This window comes from Topomyia yanbarensis, chromosome 2 (assembly GCF_030247195.1).
Source record: "Topomyia yanbarensis strain Yona2022 chromosome 2, ASM3024719v1, whole genome shotgun sequence".
Taxonomy (NCBI): Eukaryota; Metazoa; Arthropoda; class Insecta; order Diptera; family Culicidae; genus Topomyia; species Topomyia yanbarensis.
In genome coordinates this window covers 41,607,695-41,631,069 of record NC_080671.1, presented here as the reverse complement: position 1 = coordinate 41,631,069, position 23,375 = coordinate 41,607,695, and the positions used below count along the sequence as shown (strand labels likewise).

At 40.2% G+C, this 23,375-nt stretch overlaps 1 protein-coding gene and 1 non-coding gene across 3 annotated transcripts in view; one reads left to right on the top strand and one right to left on the bottom strand.

Moving 5' to 3' along the window:
- Window positions 1-23,375, top strand: part of LOC131683422 (forkhead box protein L2-like) — an 83,942-nt gene that overhangs the window by 32,214 nt on the left and 28,353 nt on the right. The gene's annotated exons all lie outside the window — the stretch shown is intronic.
- Window positions 1,521-1,594, bottom strand: Trnad-guc (transfer RNA aspartic acid (anticodon GUC)). The gene has a single exon. It is a non-coding gene; the product is annotated as a tRNA-Asp (tRNA).

Below are 23,375 nucleotides of genomic sequence, written 5' to 3'. Positions count from 1 at the left end.
AACTTTGCTAAAGAAAGTATTGCGCTAAATGTTAAAGCAGACGAAATATTCGGCGACAGCCCCAAGTGGTCAAAATCCCATAAGCTGTGGGCTTCATATTACGCGGATTCCTTTTTCACGCTCTCATTTATTCGCGTAGTAGGAGACCCGACTGTACGTAGCACTAAATTTATTGTAGAACACGAAATTATTTTTCGTGACTGAAAGGAAATTTTTCGTTAGTTTACTAAATGTTTCTATACATCACGATTATTTCGTTAGTAGCACGATTTCATTTTCGTTCATCGAACAACATTTTCGTATATTTTTTCATCCAATCTGTATTACATCGCGTTGAATTCAAACACATCTAAGTATTAAAGCTAATTTTGGTTTGTCACATGAAACGCGCCGAGTAGTAAACAACCATGTGAAACATTTTCATAATACATATTTCAGCAATAGAGTGTTCACCTAAAAACAAACTCCTTGATAATTGGACGAATAAATCTAATTATATACTTCACCCATCTTCTCCGCGAAGGAACAGCTCATTCATCTGCGCTTGTATCGGAGGCATTCGGAAGATTATACAACCAAATTCTTTATTCCGCTTTCGAGTCACCGTGAGTGCTTGCCCCTCAGGACAAACTCGTAAATTTAGTAGCCACGCGGTTGGTATGATTTCGGACTCAATTCATTGGACGGTTTTGTTCGAGTTTGGTCATTTCGCCGGTCAGAGATGTGCTGTTCTAGAACAAAAACAAATAAGCAGTTTAGATTGTACAACAAGTCAAATTTACGACTGACCTTTTCGTCCCCAGCGCACCGCAATTCGTTTCAGCGGGCTATCGGCGATAAAAAATCAAATCTCCGAATTAAAATTGAAGCAGTTCATTCATGCTACGGTTCAGTTATTTAAAATAAATAAAATTGTGGAAATGATTTATGAACCACGAAGCACACACGGGTCGCTCCCGCCCGAAACCGCGCCGAGCCGCGCCCGTAGTGAAACTACAACGATGACGGACCAATCACCGGCCCTCGCGGCATCGTAATCCGTGGTCCGTATAGTCCTATAATACTAGCTACTTGCTTTCTAACGACTCGACTCTATTCTACCATTCTACCGAGCAGCACGAGAGTTAATTCGAAAATAAAAACAACCATAAACCTAAACAATAACAAAAGTGACTATAAAATCAAAATGTTTATACGAAAAAGCAGCTAATCACCAGGCGCCCGCGCGCACTGCTTCGTCAGCTGGTTGTTCGAATTGTTAGCTGTTTTCCCCCGTGCAATGTTCCGGGGAGTGGAAGGATTGTCAAAAGGGGACAAAAAGCGGTTAATTTTTCGAAACCACAAACAATTTTCCTAGCCTACAAGTTTGGTTGCAGACGGGAGATGAAAATTATCTATGGATTTTTTTATGAAGCAAAAGTTATCCGTAAATCAAGAGGTGGGTCTTTAACGGTATTCTGTTGTGGTGCTTACCTGGTATAGAATTGAGATTTCTCAAAAAAAAGAAAAAAAAATCATTCCTCCCCGACGGGGAATCGAACCCCGGTCTCCCCCGCGTGACAGGCGGGGATACTTACCACTATACTATCGAGGAATAGATGGTAAAGGAAAGAAAAAAGATCGATAAGATCTCAGCATGGAGTATAAATACGACACTCATATGAACTGAAACGAAAATGAGATAGGAGAGAACGAATGAATGTACATACTTGGAAGAGGGTAATCATATCTTCTCCATGTTTTATTTTGGGACGAACCAACCAATGCTGATGTTGTTGTATGTAGTGGCGTACACGTATATAAATATGCTAGCTGTGTGGTGAATGAATGCGTTGCATATCGTGTTATAGTATCAGTATGAAGCATAAAGCATGAATATTCATTTTACTGAAGGTGCAGTGTAGCATTAAATTTTCCATCACAGTATTCATTGTCCTGTCTAATAGGGTAACATCGCTTTAAGTAATACTGAGTGAAATATTTGTTCGCCGTCGCGTCGGTAGATGTAATATTTTAACATACATTCTTTACATATTTTGTTTGATCAATAAGTATAGTCCTATATAGTACAGTTCTCGACAAACATATGATTACGGCCTAAAAGCCAACTGTCAAAATCCACTTTGAATGGAAATTCCAGACAAACCGTTACCAGTCGAACACAGTTCACAACAGTTTATGAAAGAGAAAACTTTTCTCTTTCGTTTACTACCAACATCTGTGATTGGCGTGTAACGGCTTGTCCGGAATTTGCATTCAAAATGGATTTTGACAGTTGGCTTTTAGGCCGTAATCATAGTTTTGTCGAGAGTTAGACATTTTGACACCCACTTTTGGGTATACAGTAATGTTTCGATTATATCACGGTCGTTCTCTATTTTTGCGTGATATATTTGAAGTGTGATATATTCAAAACAAAACAAAAAATTTCATTTAAGCATTAACCCATGTATTTCTATAAACAAAAAGTCATAAATGTTAGAGTTAGTCAAAAAGAATTAATCACAGTAGGGTAATGAGTCTATTTTGGCCATGTTTCTATTATCACACTACCTATTTGAAGCCGTTGGTTAGAGCATCGTCTGCCATCTTTGTTCAACGCATTGGGTCACATTGTATATGGCACCAGCGGAGAATTTCTCCCCACACAACTTCTCTTTACGTATCCCGTACCTTTTCTTAAAATTGTTGAACAACCCAAAACTAAACTCGAAAGAATCTGGCACAATCAATGTATTCCAAGAGACTACGATTCATTCCTCATTGTATCAACATTCATAAAAATAGTCACATCTACAATTCTTTATGTTGTCCTTCCAAAAGAAAAGTATTCACATCAATTTAAGAGAAAATGCATATCTCGGCATACCTACCATATCTTACGTATTTTGTTTTTCTCATTATTTTGTTAAATTTTCCTGCGGATAACTAAAAATTAAGCAAATAATAAAGAAGTCGATTTTTTATCCGGTATACCAGGCACCCGCTGTAGGACACGGCAAATGAGTTACGAAGAATTTAAAACAAAAAATTGGAATCGGTTGAAAGATATTTCGACAATCCTAGTGATTACAACAACGTTTCTGGTAAAACGAGATTTCGAGATTATTCACGTTTAAAGTTTTACGCTACGCCCTTCGCCCACATAAAGGAATGAGATGAACAGTGCTATAACTTTGCTTTTACTGCTTAGACCTCTATGAAAATTTAAGATACTTTCTTAAGAATTTATACTTTAAGATGAAAGAATAAAAAGTTCGACTTCTTGACCGACCTCATCATACATAAATCCTTAACGACCGAATCCCACTAATAGGCTCATAACCCTACATGTAAATAAGCAAATTAATTGTAAAAAATATTAAAAATGCCAGGACACAACATGTGGCATAACTGAATTAAAATGTAGTGTGCTTTTTCTGTGTTTCAAAAAGCGTGATATAATCGAGACGAAACCGTGATATAATCGAGGGTGATATAAACGAGTATTGATATAAACGCATAGTGATATAATCGAAACATTACTGTACTTGAACTCGGACGGATTCTGAACTCGGACAATTGCTGAGTGACGGACTTTGCGATTAAATATATTTTTTTTTATTTCTGCAAGAGTAGTATTGTATAATTTATTATATGAATTAAACTAAGTTATGGCGATTGGGTCATAAATGAAGAATAAAATTCTCCTTTTATCGCATAAACCGATGGAGCTCTTCTTTCTAAATAAAGCATTATATATGTTGAACATTTAAAAGTTTTGAATAATTGTTAATTGATTTTCTAAGAAAATGTAAACACGTCCTCGTTTGACACTGTACACGAAATTCATCAACTTGTGCCGGATCCTCGCTTGCTTTTCTGCCTTTCCAGCAGCTGCGTGCACCAATGATCACCGGGTCACCAACAGTACGATAATTCACCAGCGAACACAGGTTCCTTTTTCAATCTTATGAAAAGCACGTTGTCCGTTTTAAGAACACTAAATTTTATTCTGTCCGATTAATTTTATTTTGTCTCGCGCACTGTCCCTTTTTTCGTTGGATTTTAATTTCGACTGACTGATCTTGCCTATGTCCCTCTACTTTTAAACCTCATATGTACCTTTGTGTTCGTACTGCATGCCGTACTCGTATGTTATATTACATCGCTGTTTTTGTGCTTCCTCGTTGTGTTCTGTGTTAGTGTTCTACAGATTGTGTGTCCCTCTAATTCGATGTTTAATTTATTTGAATACCGCGGTACCAAAATTCACTTCCCTATGCTATGAGTGCGGTCCTACTAAACATGCCGGCCGCCTGAATTTTGTATGTATTTATCTACTACTTCTCTGTACTAATAGTATATTTTTACATTTCATGTTTTGTATCTTTCACCTTGGTCCACTTTGTTTTCGCTGTTTCTCGTATCGTACTCTCGTCGCTGCTGCCTCGTTGAGCAGCATCCTTGATCATGTAACATCATCGTGTAGTGACTCCCCGGGTTGCATGATGTTGCTGTTTCGGACCATCCTCGTTGCTGTTGCTGCTCGCGATATCCCGCGAATCATCCTCGTTGTATATATTTATTTTTGTCGCTCAGCTGCACGTCGCCTGGTTCGGCTGATCCCAGCACCGTCAACGTCCTCGATCGATGCAGGTCTGTAATATATAGCCAATGTAAGGTCTTGCAAAACATTGATTGAAAATTGGAAACTCGATACTTATCTGTGCCCGGAGCGCTGGGCTCCGGGAAGACGTGACGTTGCAAAGTTGCTGGAACCACCGACTGCTTCTGCTGCGTTCAATGATCGCTATCTTCGAAGAAGTTGTTCGCATCTTCGTAGTCAGCTGGGGATGCGTTTTCGACTGTCGATCGATGAGATTCTCCAACTGGTTTGAATTCTCCTTCTGGCTTACCGGCCGCCGTGAAACATGGCGGATTTGGTAAGGATGGTGCTTGCTCTGGATCTACTTCCACTGGCAGCAAACAGAGCTTAGCTATTCCACGTGTGTATACACCAGTCGCTGTCTGTACCGTGGCTACTCGAACTAGTTTGTCTTCTCCAGGGTGGACAGATACGACTCGTGCTAAGGGCCACCTCTGCGGTGGCTGATTGTCCTCCTTCATGATAACGATGGCTCCTTCTGCGAGGTTCTTCGTTGTGGTGGACCAGCGGTATGTTTTCTGAAGTGACGTCAAGTATTCATGATGCCAGCGTTTCCAAAAATGCTGTGCAATCTGCTGACATCGTTCCCATGCAGCTAATCGATTAGGCGGAGTTGCGGTCAGGTCAGGTTCGGGCAGGGCGTTCAAGGGCCTTCCAATGATGAAGTGGCCGGGCGTTAGAGCTTGCAAATCAGATGGGTCGGTGGATAACGGTGTGATCGGTCGCGAGTTCAGGCACGCCTCGACTTCAGCTAATACTGTCTCAAAATCTTCCTTGTTCAGCGTGGCGTTTCCGACGATCCGACGTAGATGAAACTTCTTTGATTTTACACATGCTTCCCATAGTCCGCCAAACGATGGAGATCGTGGCGGAATGAAGTGATATCTGATGTTGTCGGGCTCACAAAAGTTGATAACAGCATTCTTGTGACTCTGTGAAATGAAAAGTCGGTGGAGCTCCTCTAGCTGTGTACTGGCTCCACGGAAATTCTTTGCGTTGTCGCAATATATATTGGCTGGTTTTCCACGACGAGCGACAAATCTCCGAAGAGCTGCCAGGAAGGCAGGCGTGCTCAGGTTCATCACTACCTCCAAGTGCAGTGCCTTTGTGGCAAGGCAGACGAACACTGCGACGTAAGCCTTGATCGTTTGAACTCTGCGAATGCCGGAACGGATGTACATTGGTCCAGCAAAATCTACTCCCACGTTTTCAAAAACGTGGCTGCTAGTGATGCGATCACGAGGAAGGTTTCCCATCAACTGCTCCAAGGTTTGCGGCTTGACTCTTGTGCAGGTGACACATGAATGAACCAAGCGTCGGACCATATCTCGACCGCCTAGTGGCCAGAATCGCTGATGAATTGTAGACAGCAGAAGTTGAGGACCTCCGTGAAGAGTCTTGAAGTGTTCTGCCCTGGCGATTAGTTTCGTTAGATGGTCCTTTCCAGGCAATACCAGGGGATGCTTTGCATCGATTGCGATCTTGGAATGTTGCAAACGACCACCGACGCGAATGAGCCCGTCTACAAGTCTTGGTTTTAGAAATCGGAGTCTCGATGATCTAGAAACAGGTTTCTGTTTCTGCAGAGCGGCAAATTCCGCAGGAAAGTGTTCCTCCTGTACACGACGCACTAGTTTGATGAGTGCCTCTTGTTTCTCTTCGATTGTTAAGGGCCCTGATCGACGTTTACTTAAAGTAGCACGACAGTTGTATGCAAACCTTAATCCCCATGCGAAAACAGATAGTAGACGATGAAGTGTTGAAAACCTGGAGATCAGATCCACATCCTCCTGAACTGCGATTGTTGGTAATGCCACTGTTTTGCGCGATTCGAATTCCGGCGAGTCTCGGCTGGCTTTATCGGTCACATTAAACTTCGCTGGCCATGGCACATGAGTTGTGATTAGCCACATTGGACCATTCCACCACAACGAGGACTTCAATAGCGCAGTCACGTCCAGCCCGCGAGAAATCAAATCTGCTGGATTATCTTCGCTGGGTACATGATTCCAAGAAGCGTGTGGCGTCAGTTCCTGAATTTCCGCCACTCGATTGGCCACGAAGGTTTTCCAGGCTGATGGAGTACTTGCGAGCCAGCTCAGTACCACTGTAGAATCCGTCCAGAGATATACAGCAGCCTTAATTCCAATGCTTTCGACAGTTTTTTCCAGAAGATGTGCTAACAGAAGAGCTGCGCATAACTCCAACCGCGGAATGGATTTATTATCGAGCGGGGCAACGCGTGACTTGGAAGTGAGTAGACGAATTGTGCAACATCCGTCGGACGAAATCGATCGAAGATATAAACACGCTCCATATGCTGCTTCCGACGCATCACTAAAGCCATGTAACTCCAAAGAACTAGCCTTATTCAAGGAGAGAACATACCGTGGAACACTTAGTTGCTCTATGTTGTAAATCTGGCACTGAAATTCTCGCCATTCTTCTTGAAAACTCGTAGGAAGGGGTGTGTCCCAGTCAATCTGCAGCTTCCACAGTGTTTGTATGAAGATTTTGGCCTTCGATAGAGCTGGGCCGATGAGTCCTAATGGGTCGAATAAACTTGCTAATTGAGAGAGTACAACACGTTTTGTCAGGGTTTCCGATTCACTCCACTTTGGCTGCTTGAATCGTAACTCATCTGACGTTGTCACCCAACGAAGGCCAAGTGTGGTGGTTGAGCTCTCGTGATCCAGTTCAAGTTCGGTTTTGCACTCCTGAAACTCGACTGGAATGTTAACTAAAACCTCCGGGCTGTTTGACGACCATTTGCGTAGAGAAAATCCTGCCGATGACATCATATCAATCACTTGTTTGATCGTTTCGCGCAACCCGCGTACGCTGTCACTCCCGGTTAACATGTCGTCAACATAAAAATCTTTCCGTACTACTGACGCCGCCAATGGATAATTCGGTGCTTCATCCTCTGCTAACTTCTGGAGAACTCTTGTGGCTAAAAATGGGGCGCAGTTAGTTCCATAAGTTACGGTTAACAGTTGATAGACTTTTAGTGGCTCATCGGCTGAAAACCGCCAGAAGATTCTCTGCAACGGCTGGTCGGATGGATCAACCAATATCTGCCGATACATTTTGGTCACGTCCGCTGCCACAACAAACGGATGCATTCTGAAGTGTAGAACTATTGCGACTAGTGAGTCCTGCACGGTCGGTCCCGGCATTAGGACATCGTTGAGAGACAGTCCAGATTTGGATTTACAGGATGCATCAAAAACCGTTCTCAGCTTTGTTGTCGAACTTTCCGGTCTCAGAACCGCATGATGAGGTAGAAAATATTGCGGATTTGTATCCAATTCACCAGAGTCGACTTCTCTCATGTGGCCGAGTTCTTCGTATTCCGTTATGAATTGGTGGTACTGTGCCTTGAGCTCTGCATTTGCTTCCAATCTACGTTCGAGAGAGTAGAACCGTCGTTCCGCGTTGTAACGGTTATCCCTCAGCTGTCCAAAGATATCCTCCCTGCGCGGGAGCTTCACCACATATCGTCCTACTTCGTTACGCACGGTGTTGATGACGAAATGTTTCTCGCAGGCTCGTTCTTCTATCGACCATCCCCTCAGGTCATGAAATGTTTCCAACTGCCAAAATCGTTTGACTAAATCTTCCAGAATTCCCAAATATACAGTGCTGTGAAGTGACACTTGTGGATCCTCATTTCTACATCCACCTGACACAACCCAGCCGAAAAGTGTGTTCTGCAAAAGTGGTAAATTTTTTCCCAACTCGATTCGACCGTACTGCAACACGCTGAAAAAGTGCTCTGCCCCAATAATAACATCCACACGGCTGGATTTGTGAAATGTTGGATCTGCCAAACAAATATGACTCGGGACATCCCACTCGGAAGAATCGACAGCTTGGATTGGTATCTTTATTGTCACATTGGGAAGAACTAGCATTCGCAAATTTGCTCTAAAGTTTGAATGAAGAGACGAAATCTCGGCAACTACGTAATGGGTGACACTAGCCGACGAGCAACCGATTCCGGAAACGATAATCGGTAATGGAACTCGTTTGCGTGGAAGCTTCAATTTGTTACAAAGATCATTCGAAATAAAATGGCATTGTGACGCGGAATCGAGAACACATCTGGAACGAGTCAGCTTTCCCATTTTATCTTCCACGTTGATGAAGGCTGTTGGAAGCAGAACAATACGATCTTGATGTTTTGTTTGTGTCGCATATGAACACTGTATGGCTGGCGTAGCTGAATAGGTTGACTGCGCTTGTCTCACCACCTGTGACCCAGCTGATTGTGAACCTTGCTGTCGACTTCCCGATTGTTGATTGTGATTTGATGGACCTGCTGAAGTAGATGCTTGCTGGTGCGCGCCAAGTTGAATCTGAGATCCCGATGCCGGTTGCTGATTCTGCTGACCACGCTGCTGATCAGCTCTAGAATCATGCAGTAACGTGTTGTGTTTTTTGCTGCACCGGTTGCAATTTCTAGATGGACAGGATCTCGCCGTATGCTTGGTTGTGCGAAGACAGTTGTTGCACAATCCGTTGCGGTCCACCAATTCATAACGTTGACCGATTGAAAGTTTTCGAAAATCTGGGCACTGATATATGTAATGCTTCTGCCCGCATTGATAACAGCCGGGAATTGACGAAGAAGTCTGGTTTGAATTTGCTGTGAAATGAGAGGCATACCGCACGCTGCTGTTTCCTTTGAAAGGACGTTCACCCTTGCTGGAAGAAACTTGTTTGGATGATGGCAGAACCTTAGCATAGCCTTGTAGAAACCGGATCATGTCGGTGTATGCGGGCATCTCGTCCACTATGTCCTGTGATGCATTTAGAGAATCGTGATCATGCTCCAACGAATCGACAGCGTTGCAATGTCGATCCCATTCCCGCTTTGTGTTCGAGTCTAAGCGCACATACACATGATAGACGAGACTAGAACTCCATCTGTTAACAGGCTCACCTAGACGCTTCAGCTTGGACAAATGCTCCTCAAAACTATCAATCAGACGCAGCAACTCGTCGTTGGACTCCTTTTGCATCGGTGGGGTTTCGTACAAAGCTTGTAAATGACAAAAAACCAGTCGACGTTTGCTCTCATATCTCCGTTTCAGTAGCTGCCATGCCGACTCATATCCCTCCTCGCTAAGCTCTATATGACCGATCAATCTCGCTGCATCGCCCTGAACCAATCCCTTCAAGTACTGTAGCTTGTCGATTTCATGAATTTCCGCCCGGTTGACCACTCCAGTAACAAAACTGTCGCGAAAAGATACCCAATCCTCTGGCCGACCGCTAAATTTGACCAACGGCAGCTCGGGATAACGAATATGTGAGTGAACAATAGCCGATCCAGAAGCAGCTGAACTGGGAGGAAGGGACGGGGGTTCTGATTTTGGTAGTTTCGACAAAAGACCACTTTTTATTGAATAGTATAATGACTCAAACGCAAAACGATCCTTTTTTAGATTGATCGGATACTTGTCCGTCGAATACGATTCTAATTCTGCTGCAACATCCGAAAATTTAACAAAGAATTCCTCCAGCTTCTCTAGCCGAACCTGAACCTGACCTAAATTCTCTTCCGGCTTATATTTTTTAAGAAAGTTTTCCAGAAAAGACGTTGATTCTTGCAGATTCGACAAACGCTGCTGGAGCTTCCCAATATATACCTCTCGATCAATGTCGCTCATTTTTTCGCTTTGTTTGAACGGGTAAATAATAAAAGGCGCTCATATATTGGACAAGAACAGAACTCGCACAGAACAGTGGGCAGGCAATAAAATAACTAAAGATTTTCACCCACCTGTTTCTCGTAAAGCGTTGCGAAGTTAATTCCGTACAATGGCGGCTCAAGCCACGTTTTTCCCGCTTTGCTAGCAGCTTCACCAGCGAAGTATAGCACCGGCTATCCAATCCACCAGTAACCGCAAGGTCTCACCACAACTTTTTCCAGAGGATTAAATTTGCTTCTCGTAAAACGCGGGATCCGGTTCGAAGGACCATTAAATGTACACGAAATTCATCAACTTGTGCCGGATCCTCGCTTGCTTTTCTGCCTTTCCAGCAGCTGCGTGCACCAATGATCACCGGGTCACCAACAGTACGATAATTCACCAGCGAACACAGGTTCCTTTTTCAATCTTATGAAAAGCACGTTGTCCGTTTTAAGAACACTAAATTTTATTCTGTCCGATTAATTTTATTTTGTCTCGCGCACTGTCCCTTTTTTCGTTGGATTTTAATTTCGACTGACTGATCTTGCCTATGTCCCTCTACTTTTAAACCTCATATGTACCTTTGTGTTCGTACTGCATGCCGTACTCGTATGTTATATTACATCGCTGTTTTTGTGCTTCCTCGTTGTGTTCTGTGTTAGTGTTCTACAGATTGTGTGTCCCTCTAATTCGATGTTTAATTTATTTGAATACCGCGGTACCAAAATTCACTTCCCTATGCTATGAGTGCGGTCCTACTAAACAGACACTATCGATCTTCCTTGACAGTGAATTTAGCCACATGGGTTAGAATTTTTGACAGTAATCCCAGCAAAAGATAGGGATCAAGGTAGTTCAATGGAAGGTGTGGTCGTTATAATTTAATTATATAAAATAATTTTTATTTGTTATTTTGCGTACGAATATTCGACCACGTATCTTTAACAAAAAAAAATCAAAAACAGCATATGGGTTAATGACCCAATTGGCAATTCGTAATCGACAGTTTACACGACGTCACCCGCGTTACTAGCTGGTAAGGCCAAACTTGTGTCGAAGGGTGTCAATCAAGATTCTCTGACGTTTTCTTGATGTCACATCATTAGCGTTAGGACGATCGTCTGTCATGGGGTCTATTATTTCTTTTATGTTTCAGATAGTATGGTATGCGCGTCAGTAGAGATTCTTCGACATCTCTAATGGAGTTCTCGGAACGACTCCAAACTTCTATAAATCCTAATGGTTTGAACAGAGCATACAATATTTTTACGATGAATTTCTTAAGATCGTGAAAATCATGTATTTTGAAGAAGGATTCCGGATTTTGCAACGGTCCAATCCGGGGACAATTTGACAGAAAGTGCTTGTTTCATATATGTACCATTGATTTGTTAGTGACGCTAGTATACTATCATCATGAGTTTCATCGTTGTTCATGATTTAAAAGCATCTCGTGGATCGCTACTAGTAAGAATGTACAAATCGTGCTGCATTTAAATTTAAATATTATTTTAATTCATGTTTCTGTTAACAATATACATAGTTAAATCTTAATGTACAATTTTCATTCAATATGTTTCAAAAAGTACTGCTATTTTTGTGAGAAAATAGTAAGGAAAGTTTGAATTTACGTAATGGTATAAAGCAATGATTTCAATACATCAAACTTATAACTGGCAGAGTTATGGCTAATTGGTAGAGTTATGGCTTTTTCCCCACACCCATTTTTTATTAAAGAGGTTTGCGGTGATCACAATTGAAGACCAATAGATCAACTAAAATCCCAAAACTCAAAAAAATCTATTAGTTAATGAGTATTACTCGTACCTTAACGATTAGTTGATTAAATAATATTTTTTTCTGCATTGGGGAACGTTTTTCCTAAAAAATCGCTGTATAAAGCTCTAAAAAATGTATAAAAATTCTCATCCACAAAACAAAAATTTATGTATAAAAAGAAATCATTAAGGTACGAGAAAAATTTATTACGATCCATTGAAAAAAAATAAAGAAAATCGGATGAGTGGTTTTTCGGCAATCATGATCACGCAAAAACCATTTTTAGAAAAACGACATTTCGGGATAATCAAGTATAAAATTTCAAGTTACCACTGCGCTTGGTAACCAAAGCGCGCTTGGGAGCGCTGTAACTTTTGATCTATGTATTTCGCCGATCTCTATAAAATTTTGGGAAAATATTCTCAAAGCGTTGTACTTTCAGATAAAGCAATAAAAAAAATTTCGATTTTTTTAAAATAAAAAGGTCTAACCCCTTAATGCTGTAATTTTGTCCAATCCCACCATTTCTTCGATTTGTTAGCTTGTTAATTACATGATGTTGATTGCATGAATTAATTTAATAATTGTTGACCTAGTTTTGATTGTAGCGTCTTCTAAACATGCCAATTTCAAAAGTTCGTGATTTTGATCCAAAATAATATGTTTTTATTAGAAAAGTTTAAAAAAACTTTAAAATTATGTAGGCAAAGTTTGAACGATTCTCAATCAGTCCTTCGCATCACATCAAGCAGGAAAAATCCTTATTTATCTTAAATTTGAACCCTTTGGGAAATTCTCCGACGAAACATTCGGAAAAGTCCACATGAATCATTAAGGGTAGGGGGTAGGGATTCAGCAATTGTTCGCGCTTGTCCATGGAGGGACACAAAAGGAAGGCTATAATCTCCACACGTGGTATATGAACGAAATGAATCAATAAATGATGTTTGTTGGACGAACGTTTTTCTAGGCTGTACAATTTTTTCACATTTGTTTTACATTCGTATAGTGATCTAGAGTAGAACTCAGCATTCGGAACAAGCGTTTGAAGTTTTGGATTCCAAAACTGCAAAATATTTGTAAAAGTTTAACTACACTAGTGCGTGAACTAGTGTAATTATTTTACAAAAAAAAAATTTAAATAATTTTTATTAAAAATCAGAGTTTTTCATTTTTACGTGGCTTAACTTTGACGATTCATGACTTTTCAAAACCGTTCGACGAGTCTACATGAATTATAAACGGCCCCGCATAACAAAACGTCAAGTGAAATGAATGAATGGAGGCTGTTTGTTGGACAAACGGGATGCATTTTTTCACATTCATTCTACAGTTTAAAAGTGGTCTTCCCCAACGGCAGAACTCAAAATTGGCAAATGTTCAGAATAAGCGTTCAAAGGTTTGGATTCCAATACAGAAAACACTTCCTAGATTCAAAAAAATACTACATATTAATTAAATCGCAGAAAATTCGTGTATTGTAATGCTTAGCTACCCAAGATTAGTTCAAACCCGAAAAAGTATTACCTACTGACTTGTGAATGCATCCACCATGCCTAGAACAAGCCAACGGCTTTGTTAAAACATTTAAAGTGCACTTATCCACCTTTTCATCGGCCGACACAAGAATGCACAGCGAGCACACCGACCCTGCAAGCACTTTCATTCACCAAATCGACCTCGGAAAGTGTGTTAATGTCCGTGACAGTTTTAAAACAATACTGCCTCTATAGTTAGAACCTTCTTCTTGCTCTTAGGCTTCCAGTGCTCTCTTGAGACCGTGAAAGATCGTGGAGGAGTCCGATTCCCTTCGGTGCCAACGATATGGTAGCAGCAGTAGCAGCAGCAGCAGCTGCCAGTTGGCGAAAAGCCGTCCCGTGTTTTTAGCCGCTGTCGTTGCCCCTTCGGGAAGAAAACAAGAGAATCCCATATAGACCCTGCCGAGTAATAAATTTTCCTGCCGTTTGCGTGCGCACCCGGACCTGGCTAATCCCAACGTGTCAACAGCTTTGGCCTGGCTGATTTCAATCTTCAGCCAATCCTCGAGCGAAGAGTCATGGAAATCCAAAAGAGCTGCGCACCGGTGTGTGTGTGCATTTACGAGAAACGGTGGCGCAATGCGATTTTAAATTATGATTCAGTGAACAGAAAACCCTAAAAATAACAAACAATTGTCAGAGCTGAGTAATGTGTTCCCCAGATTAAAATGAGATATATTCCACCTATAGCTTTTAGGACAGGTTGCAAATTGCAATGGTTTGTCATGAGCTGTATTTACAGTAAAAATGCATCCAACGCCCCCAGCGCATTGTCAACAAGCATTGAAATTAAATTGTGTCTAATTATACAAGAACCTGCTGAAATGAGGAAGTGTTAAAACAAAATCACACTTTTTAATTTTCCGGAGATAATCTTGTACAATTTAACAACCAAACAACTTTTTTTTCCAATTTTCCACCCCAACGTTGCAACGGGACAGACGGTGGGAAATCTGTCGCCACCCAGAGTGTGAGATTCCGCGCCAGCAGCACCTGATGACTTACGAGCAGAGTTGTGCGATGATCATTTTATGATACTAACCATCACCTCTCTCTCTCTTTCCTCCCCGGATCGGTTCGGTTTGTTTGGTGGTAGGTTCTGATGTCGTTTTTCAAATTCTCCGAGTTCCTTTTGAGTGCAGTGCAAAGTGGCAGTAAAAATTTAATACCATTTTAATTTGTTGAAAATTTACGTCCAACCGTATATTTCTCTCAGCGTCAGTGGTATCATCTACGCGTGAGCCGGTGTGAAATTGATGCGTTTTCCTACGGGAGTAGTCCTAGATGAGCTATTGCAGTTGTAATTATTTTCGAAAAATAACAATGTTTAACTATACGGGTCGAAGCGATCGTCAGAAGGTAGGAGTAATTCATCATATGTTTTCACAAATCAGATGGCGGCGGTGCTGCCCTTCTGTGTACGTTGTCTTCATCATTTTAACGGTGATTTGTATACCTGCGGTGATCAACGAGGCCGATATTAACGCATCCATATTTTGATGCAAGTTTCACATGATGGATTGCTTAAGATGACGAGTACATTTATCAAATTATTTTCTCGAAAAGTATTTAAATCACTGATGTGGACTACCTGTTGCGTTTTTAAGGTCTTTAAGACCTTGTGACGTATCCCCCTCTAATGTTTTGGAACAAATATTTTAAATTATATGAAAAATGATGATAATTTTAAAGATATACGAGAAACAAATGTAATTTACACACTATCTAATATTGAACTTTATTGGTGACTTGGTGACACCTTCGTGGAAAGCTGATCTTTCTTTCTCGCAATACCGTCTTTACGCATGGACACAGTGGGCTTGGACCAGGGAGCCCGGGTCAAAACCGCCCGTGAGTTTCCTGTGATGGATCACAAACCCTGTTGAAGTTGCATATTGAACCAATTGTATGATACTTGGGAGTAGTACATCATACTCAACGTGCTACCTAAAGAGATTAAGTATGTTCTATAACGTAGATGACCAAGCCCATGCTCAATTTTGGGATCGGAAGGAATGTTAGTTAAACACTTGTTACTATTATGAATGTATGTATGTGTCATTTAAGTAATCAGTTGGTCATCGTTCTGTAGATGGCGAGCATCGAGCCCGAAACCGATCGACAAAAAAGGTAATTTTTGAAATCATTTTTATCGGTAATAAGGACAATAAGTGTTGTGTCCTTTTCGAGTCACGTTTTTGTGAGTGTATCTATTACATATACTATTATATGTCAATAGATGCCAATCTTCATAACCGAACTTACTAGTTTAGAAATCTATTGCTGAAGTATAATACTTTTCGAAAAATAAAATTCGGACAAAATACGGGAACATTTCATAATTGGCTATTTTGATTTTTGTTGGTTCGCACTATGATCAGAGTTTTTGTAGTGCTATCCGCGAAAAAATGCACCACAAGCCCTTCTCCGAACGACGCAGAATAACCATATTTTGTTAAAATACGGTTTCACGTGTAATATTGGTGAGATTTCTTTCTATAAAATAACATAACAAGAAAATGTAGTCAAGCACACGTTAAAAATTCAGGTAGCACATCGCCATAATTCAAAATTATCCCATCGTAAACTTTGGAACCGACTCGGGGTAGTGAACGCCACAATTTCGAGAGTGCCTTATATTCACCGCCAGAGCTAGATTTAATATCGTTGAAAAATACAAACAAGCAATAATTCGAAATTGACCTAGATTTTTTTGGTCTGGCAAGCAATGTGCAGTTGCGGCAAACTACCTCTTTAGACTGTAGTTTTTTAGTGTTTTGGCTTAATTTGATATCGTGCCGTTATGTAATATCAATTTTGGAGTTATATAGAGTCATCAAGATAAATTTTGTGCCCAAAGACTGCAATACGCCAAACTTCCCGGAACTTCAGTAAATCGAAAGATACTGGGAAATTACGAAGCAGCAACTGAAAAAATCAAGTGGTACTAAAAATGAAATGAAAATGTAATCAAAGTAGAAGATGGCTGGGAGAGAAGGTACAGATACTACTGTGTAAAAGTTTACGAGTGTCACTTAAAACAGTTTTTAAATATTACATATCACAAACTAAATCTTTTTCTTAATTTGGATAGCGAATTAATTTTGGCCATGGTTTCTAGGTTGTGCATTAATTTTGCGGACAACCTTTAGTTGTAAAGCTAATAAAATCTAATATAGTAGAAGTACACATGATATAAACTAAATCAAAACTCTTAGTTTGATGCGTTTTACTTCGGACTGAGCTAATTGAAATCAGGAGTGCATGTGCTGAGAGGTCGTTCATCTGTTTCGTTTGGTCATGCAGCACAATAAGGCTGACATAACACTAAGGCAATCTAAGAAAACCAAGTAGTAATATGCCAATAAAATTCAACTAACACCTGTGCTCGAAAAAAGGTACGCTCGAATATTTGTAACTTTTCAGCGAGTTGCTAAAATGGCAGTAACTTTAATTGAAAGTCGTTTATAGTTTAAAACTTATTCCGGCATTGTTTTATCAATATCCCAATGCCTCATATCGATGAATCGGAAGCAGAGCAGTTCGGAATTGTACCTTGATTCGTATCCCGAATGATCAAACGTTCAAAGAGCATCAGATATTCAAGTTTCAATTTATTTTGATCAAAACTAAAAATGTGTTTTTGACTACAAGTAGACCAATTTCTTAAAGGACCATAGCGACAAACAAACATAATGGCCAATAAATCTATGTCTGGCAGGCGTTCTGCGGAAATGGAAAAATTATTCAGATTTTCATCACATTTGGGACCGTCAACGGACAAAGTAAACCCCTTTAAATTCTGCTCTTTCACTATGCCTGGACCGTTTTAAACTGGTACGGAATCTATATTATTGTTTTTTGACTTAAAACACCTTCAAACATTCCAGAACTTTGCTCTATCGTCTAGAATCCGTACACTGAGGGAATATATTCATAAATCGCTAAGGACTAGTTTCATACAGATGATTTTCATAAAATATAGGATTTTTTTTCTACATATGATGAATCATTCGAAATTCTATTGAAAAACTTTTAATATTTATTACGAGTTTTCCGTAAAAACAACGAAACTGCTTTCGTTTGACACCAGATGCTGATGTTTCATTCTAGTTTTAGACAATTCCGACAAAAAAATCGATTTTCAACGTTTTATATACCCCCCCATGGATTTTCTCAACTATTATGAAATCAATATTCAAACACCGCACCCCCTTAATGATGACCGATTAAGCTCAAAAAAATGCATAGATTCCTTTTTCGATGTAATAAGCATTTTATGTAAGACTTTATGCGAAAATTTAAGATGATTCATTGATATCTGCCCTTTAGAAAAACCCCCTAGTTCTCCATACAAACTTTGGTTTTAAAGTGTGAAACCCCGTTCCGATTTTTTTTTTTCAAAAATTTCTTCCCCAGGGGTTTCCTGGGACCCCAAACTTTCGCCATTTTTTCTATTTGCTCCCCGATCGTGTGTTGAACAGTGTTATAGGGCGTACTGCCCAGATCGCATCCAGCTTTTTACGTGCCATAATGGCGGTCTAAATTATTTAGTTCGTTTTGACAATTATCGTTTACGTCAGCTTGACAGCGACGACCAGTTGTGGATGTCAGGCGTGCATTTAGTAAACATCCAACGCATTGGACTAACGTAGGATAACTTCCTCTTACTGGACGGTTGACGTAAACGATCATTGTTAAAAGAGACAATTAAACGAATTACGAACAAATAATTTAGACCGCCATTATGGCACGTAAAAAGCTGGATTGTCTACCAAGCCATGTCCTGATCTTTTTCCTTACCTACTAACACAATTTCTTACCCATGATTCTCGTAGAGATGCAGAGGTAGTCTCGGTCTCTGGCCAAAACGAGTGTCGAACTAACATTCCTTCTTTTCCTCGGTCGTGGCCGGAGTCGTTATTGACCAGTTTGCTAAAGTATTGAATCAGTAAACATGCACAGTGAGATGCTTTATTTCTCCCAAGTAACATTCTGTTGGTTCATTGTACATTTATACCCATTCGGTCAATCACGAAGTGCAACTACGGGCAGCCTACCTAAGCTAAGCTTAGCTAACCACGAAACGACTTTCCTTGGCTTATTACGAATCGGCTCCATTTGGCAAACGAATTGTTCGTTAATATATACGAAAGTCCTTATAATATTTACAAGCACCATTCGTCAAATCGCCAACGTCAAAAGAGCTTCAATAGAGGTAGAATATGGTGTGGTTGTTGCTATACGTCAGATAATTATTGTACATCACGACGGTCAAATAGTCAATAACCGTATCCGTGTCCGCCAGTTTCAGATGAGCCATCGCGAACTCTACGTTGGTTTTGTATGAATAAGTTTGAGTTTTTCTCTCTTCCGGGATAATTCACAAAGAATCCGAGCTCGTTCTATATTCTGCCGGAGCTATGCCAAAATAATATGTTAATAAATGCAAAAAAAAAGAAAAACGAAAATGAATGTGCGATCAACGAAATCGTTCGTAATATACATAAGCAGGTAGAAAAAATCGATTTTTCCAGATCGTTCCTTTTAATTAAAAAAAACTGGTGTTGTCAAACATCGGTGCCAAAAGATCGAATGAAAAAAAAAATACGAATACTTTTCTAAGATGAGCGAAAATATTGTGCGACCAACGAAATCGTTCGTATTATACACAAACACTTATTAAACAAACAAAACATTTTGTGTGATTCACGAAAAATAATTTCATTATCAACGATAACATTCGTGTAATGTACACTAAATATGTAAGATTTACGAAAATGTTCGTTCACAAAGCGGCCATTGCTACAGTTCACAAAATGAACGAAACCTACTATTTACATTGCACGAACATACTTTGTTGCAGAAAACGACGAATGAGCTTGTGTATTGCATGATCAATTTCATTATATTTAAAAAATTTTATTTTCAGTGTACCCGGTGAAACCGGTATTACCAAGATTCACTCTTGGGCTGCCTCCGAACATGCCAACCATTGGTGTAGCTTGCAAACTTGTTTTCAAACAAAAATAACAAAAATTTTCTGCTGGATCTGAGTCCGAAAATGTCAAAGAATTTACTGCATTTTTCAAACCCCAATTGCAGTATTCTAGTCAGGGCACAGACTGGACATTGCAAACTCAATTATCGCATCGACTACTATTCGGCGTGCTGAGTATTATTCGTGTGATCTTTGTGAATCCGATTGCGGAACTTCATTTGATATGCAACATCCAGCAGTAATGCAATTGCGTATACGTATTTTTGGTTCTCCATACATAGATGAACCTATCTGCGGAGAGCTTAAGCTCAAGGATATGGTATATCCGCTCACCGAGAAGTGTCTTTTATTCCCTTGGGAGAGCTTGGGCCGGCGAAACACGTGGGTAGTATGGGTAGTACTACCCACTCGAAAATCATCGCGGGGATAATTACCCACTCGAAAGTTTGGAACAAACCAAAACCTGAGATTAATCACGTATGTGTCTCGCGCACAAAATGCATGCGGCTGCATTACTCTATGTACAATAATTTCATATAATTTCATAATTTGTTTGCTGTACAATTTAAATTTCATGAAAATGTAATAATGGGATAATAATTAGGATTAGTTTGAAATTCAAAATTATTTTATTGCAATTTTATTCAGACTAAAGGATGCAGTTAGAAATACTTTTAAAGACTAGGTATACAATTTGTATTTTTTTTAACAAGAACTATTATTTGATTAAAAATTGAAACAAGGAGAAACACTCTTAGGTTTTTTTTATAAGGCAGGCAAAAGGGATTGAGTCCAGCATAAGAGTAACAAAGAGACCGTATCAGGGAAAGTGAAGAGGGGCGGATAACGCTGACAAGGGAAAAAGAAATTCAACTTGCAGCTTTTTGGCAAACGGAAGATCACTGTTAGGACATCATGAAACGGATCACCGACTGGCCTCCTTGGAACTCTTTTGGAATCAGATTTCGAAGTACCTTTTAGCATGTCAACCAGAGGAGAAGAAGTAACTAAATTTGAATATCTATCGTGTTTGAAAACATGTATATGAGAGACATATAGGGGAGATCGAAAATAGTCAGCACATCTCGGACTGGAACGAAGCCGAAGGGATTTGTTTAACGGAGATCTGGTGTTAGAACACTAGGCGAATGACCAGACAATATATTTAATGTCGCGATAACCGTTACCACTAGCGCAGAGACCGCTCTATATGACCTCAATACGTTGAAGATGCGCATTCAACGTATCACCCGAAGGCAGTTAAAAAAAGGAAGTCAAGACCTTCATTCACTCCTTTTACCAAGGTTGGTTGCTGCCTTTGGGATTCCTAAATTTCCAAAATTTGCCAATTTTCGAGCATCCTCGAAATATTGAAAAACTTGTTGAAGCTACGCGATTTTTCGCGATCACCTTCTAATGTCTATATCTTCGCCTTCTCATTACCATTCCAATGTAAGTGCCTCTTTTCTCATTACACGAAATGGAGCAATGCAAACAAACTCAATCTAATATATGTGTCTAGTAATCTGGTACGATTTTTCAGATAAAGCATTAAGGAACGCCCACATTTTCCCCAGGAAAAAACAAGGAGTGCTTTCCATGCTCCACCGAACGGAGAGCCTCCTTGAAACTGTAATGGTGTGGGCATGGTCGTTGATAGGTAAATATAAAACCATCAGTTTTGTGTGGAGAATGTTTGCGACTTAGCCTCTTTATGATCGGCCTCACCACTACTATCATAATAAGTAGCATACTTGGAATTTTGGATGTTCCATGTGCAATTTCCGGGACCAGAAGCCACTTAGTTGGGTTTTGTGGCAGCACCCATCAAGGGAAACTCTCAGGCCTTTACAAGGAAGCTTAGGAGAGGAAATGATTCTCCACTTTCGAAAATTTATAAACACATTAGAAGATGTTTCCTCAGTGGGATTGTCAGAATCTCGTTCTTTATTGAACAAAAAAAATACTTTATTGAACAAAAATGTAAAAATACGGCCGGTGACGTAGCCCTCTTTAGCATTTCTTCTCATAGCGTATCTTAAAAGAATGGTTCAATTTGTCACTGCATAATTTCTACACAAGATATGTCGAGAGATCATGAGGTGTCTCCCCACAGTAGGAAGACTTTTCAGTATCTCCGTTGCAAGAATCATTTTCATTATTCTCTCCGCATTTTTCACACCATGCCTTATTTCTACAATGGGTAACTCTATGGTCCTATTGTTTGCAACGATGGCAGTTTATGCCCCGTTGCACAAAAAGGCGAACAGGTAGACGAACCCCTTTTTGCTAAACACAATTGCTTGCATACCAGAATTTTTACAGACTGAAGCAAAGAGTTTTGGAAGGAGCCACCCCCATATTTCGCAAATAAGGCCTCTCTCGGAGACTACACCATTAATCTCTACTTCACGGGCGGGTATGTAGACAAACATTTTCGTACGCGGCCGAGTGTTGTTTAGTTAGATCACGCGATATATCGATGATGCTAAATGGCTTATCTTAGGTCCGGAATTAGACCATCCAGGGACCGGTTGTATTAGATTAGAGCCACCAACTATCATCAGGGAATTTCCATTTTCACTTGCACATACGATGTCTGAACATTCGTCAGTACGGGTAGAAATCACTCCGAATCTTGCTTTCCACTACATGGGAAAAATTGTTCTGTCGACCCTAGTGAAGAATACTTCCGTATTTTCCATGTTCTCTTTGTCGTTATTTTTCTCTATCCCTAACCTTTCCATTTCCCCAATCCTTCCCATAAGGAAAATGACGAGAAGCCAAATCACAGCAATTCACAAATCTCCGATCAACATAAAGATCGTGCCAATTCCCGAAATATGCCAATTTTTTCATGCTCTACAGGGGTGTCCCCTTAAGTCTATTCCTCACGGTATTTCGACTACTTCTGAAAAAAAAAATCATTGCTATGGAAATAACTCAGATATGAAAAAATTTAGATATGTAAGATGGAGTAAAAGTTTTTTTTATAATAATTGAAGTCACGCTCTTGTTGAACGCACAGCTGAAATGGGAACCTTATACATAGCTGTCCACAGACGAGGCAACAGATACAGGACACACGCCACATTAAATAATCACTGTGAATTTTGTTCTAGTTAACTAGTTAGAACCAATTCCATAATGATTATTTAATGTGAAGTGTGTGATGTTGTTTTGTCTGTGGCTCATTTGTATGGCGGTCCAAACATTATCACGCAAACGATACAAGCAGGTTTTTCATGGTGTCTGGACGTGGAAGCTGCCAAACGACACAGCTCCGTACCGTAAAGATTTAACTCGCTACGATTCCAACGAATGCAATTTGATAATTCAATAAATGATCTAATATGCAGCTCAGAATTAAAGCGAAGAAAGATGTTCTACCTTCCGAAAACAAAAACAACCACCGGCAGCCTGGAGTACTGCCTTGGGTAGTAATTTCATATCCACAGATCTTAAACTGCTTTTGTTTACATTCCATTTTCACGGAAGGAATACGACTCTTCTAGAATTGATGTCCGAGTATTCCCCGGTATGCATATCGTACATAACAACCCTAGACGGTGTTGTTAAAAATACGGCCATTATCGACGTATCGTTCTCTTCGAGCGTACATTTCATCACCCCAATCAGCGGCACACAAAAGCCGGACCAACGTCAACTTGGTGAGGCAACCTCTTCCGTATGTCACACTTTTCACA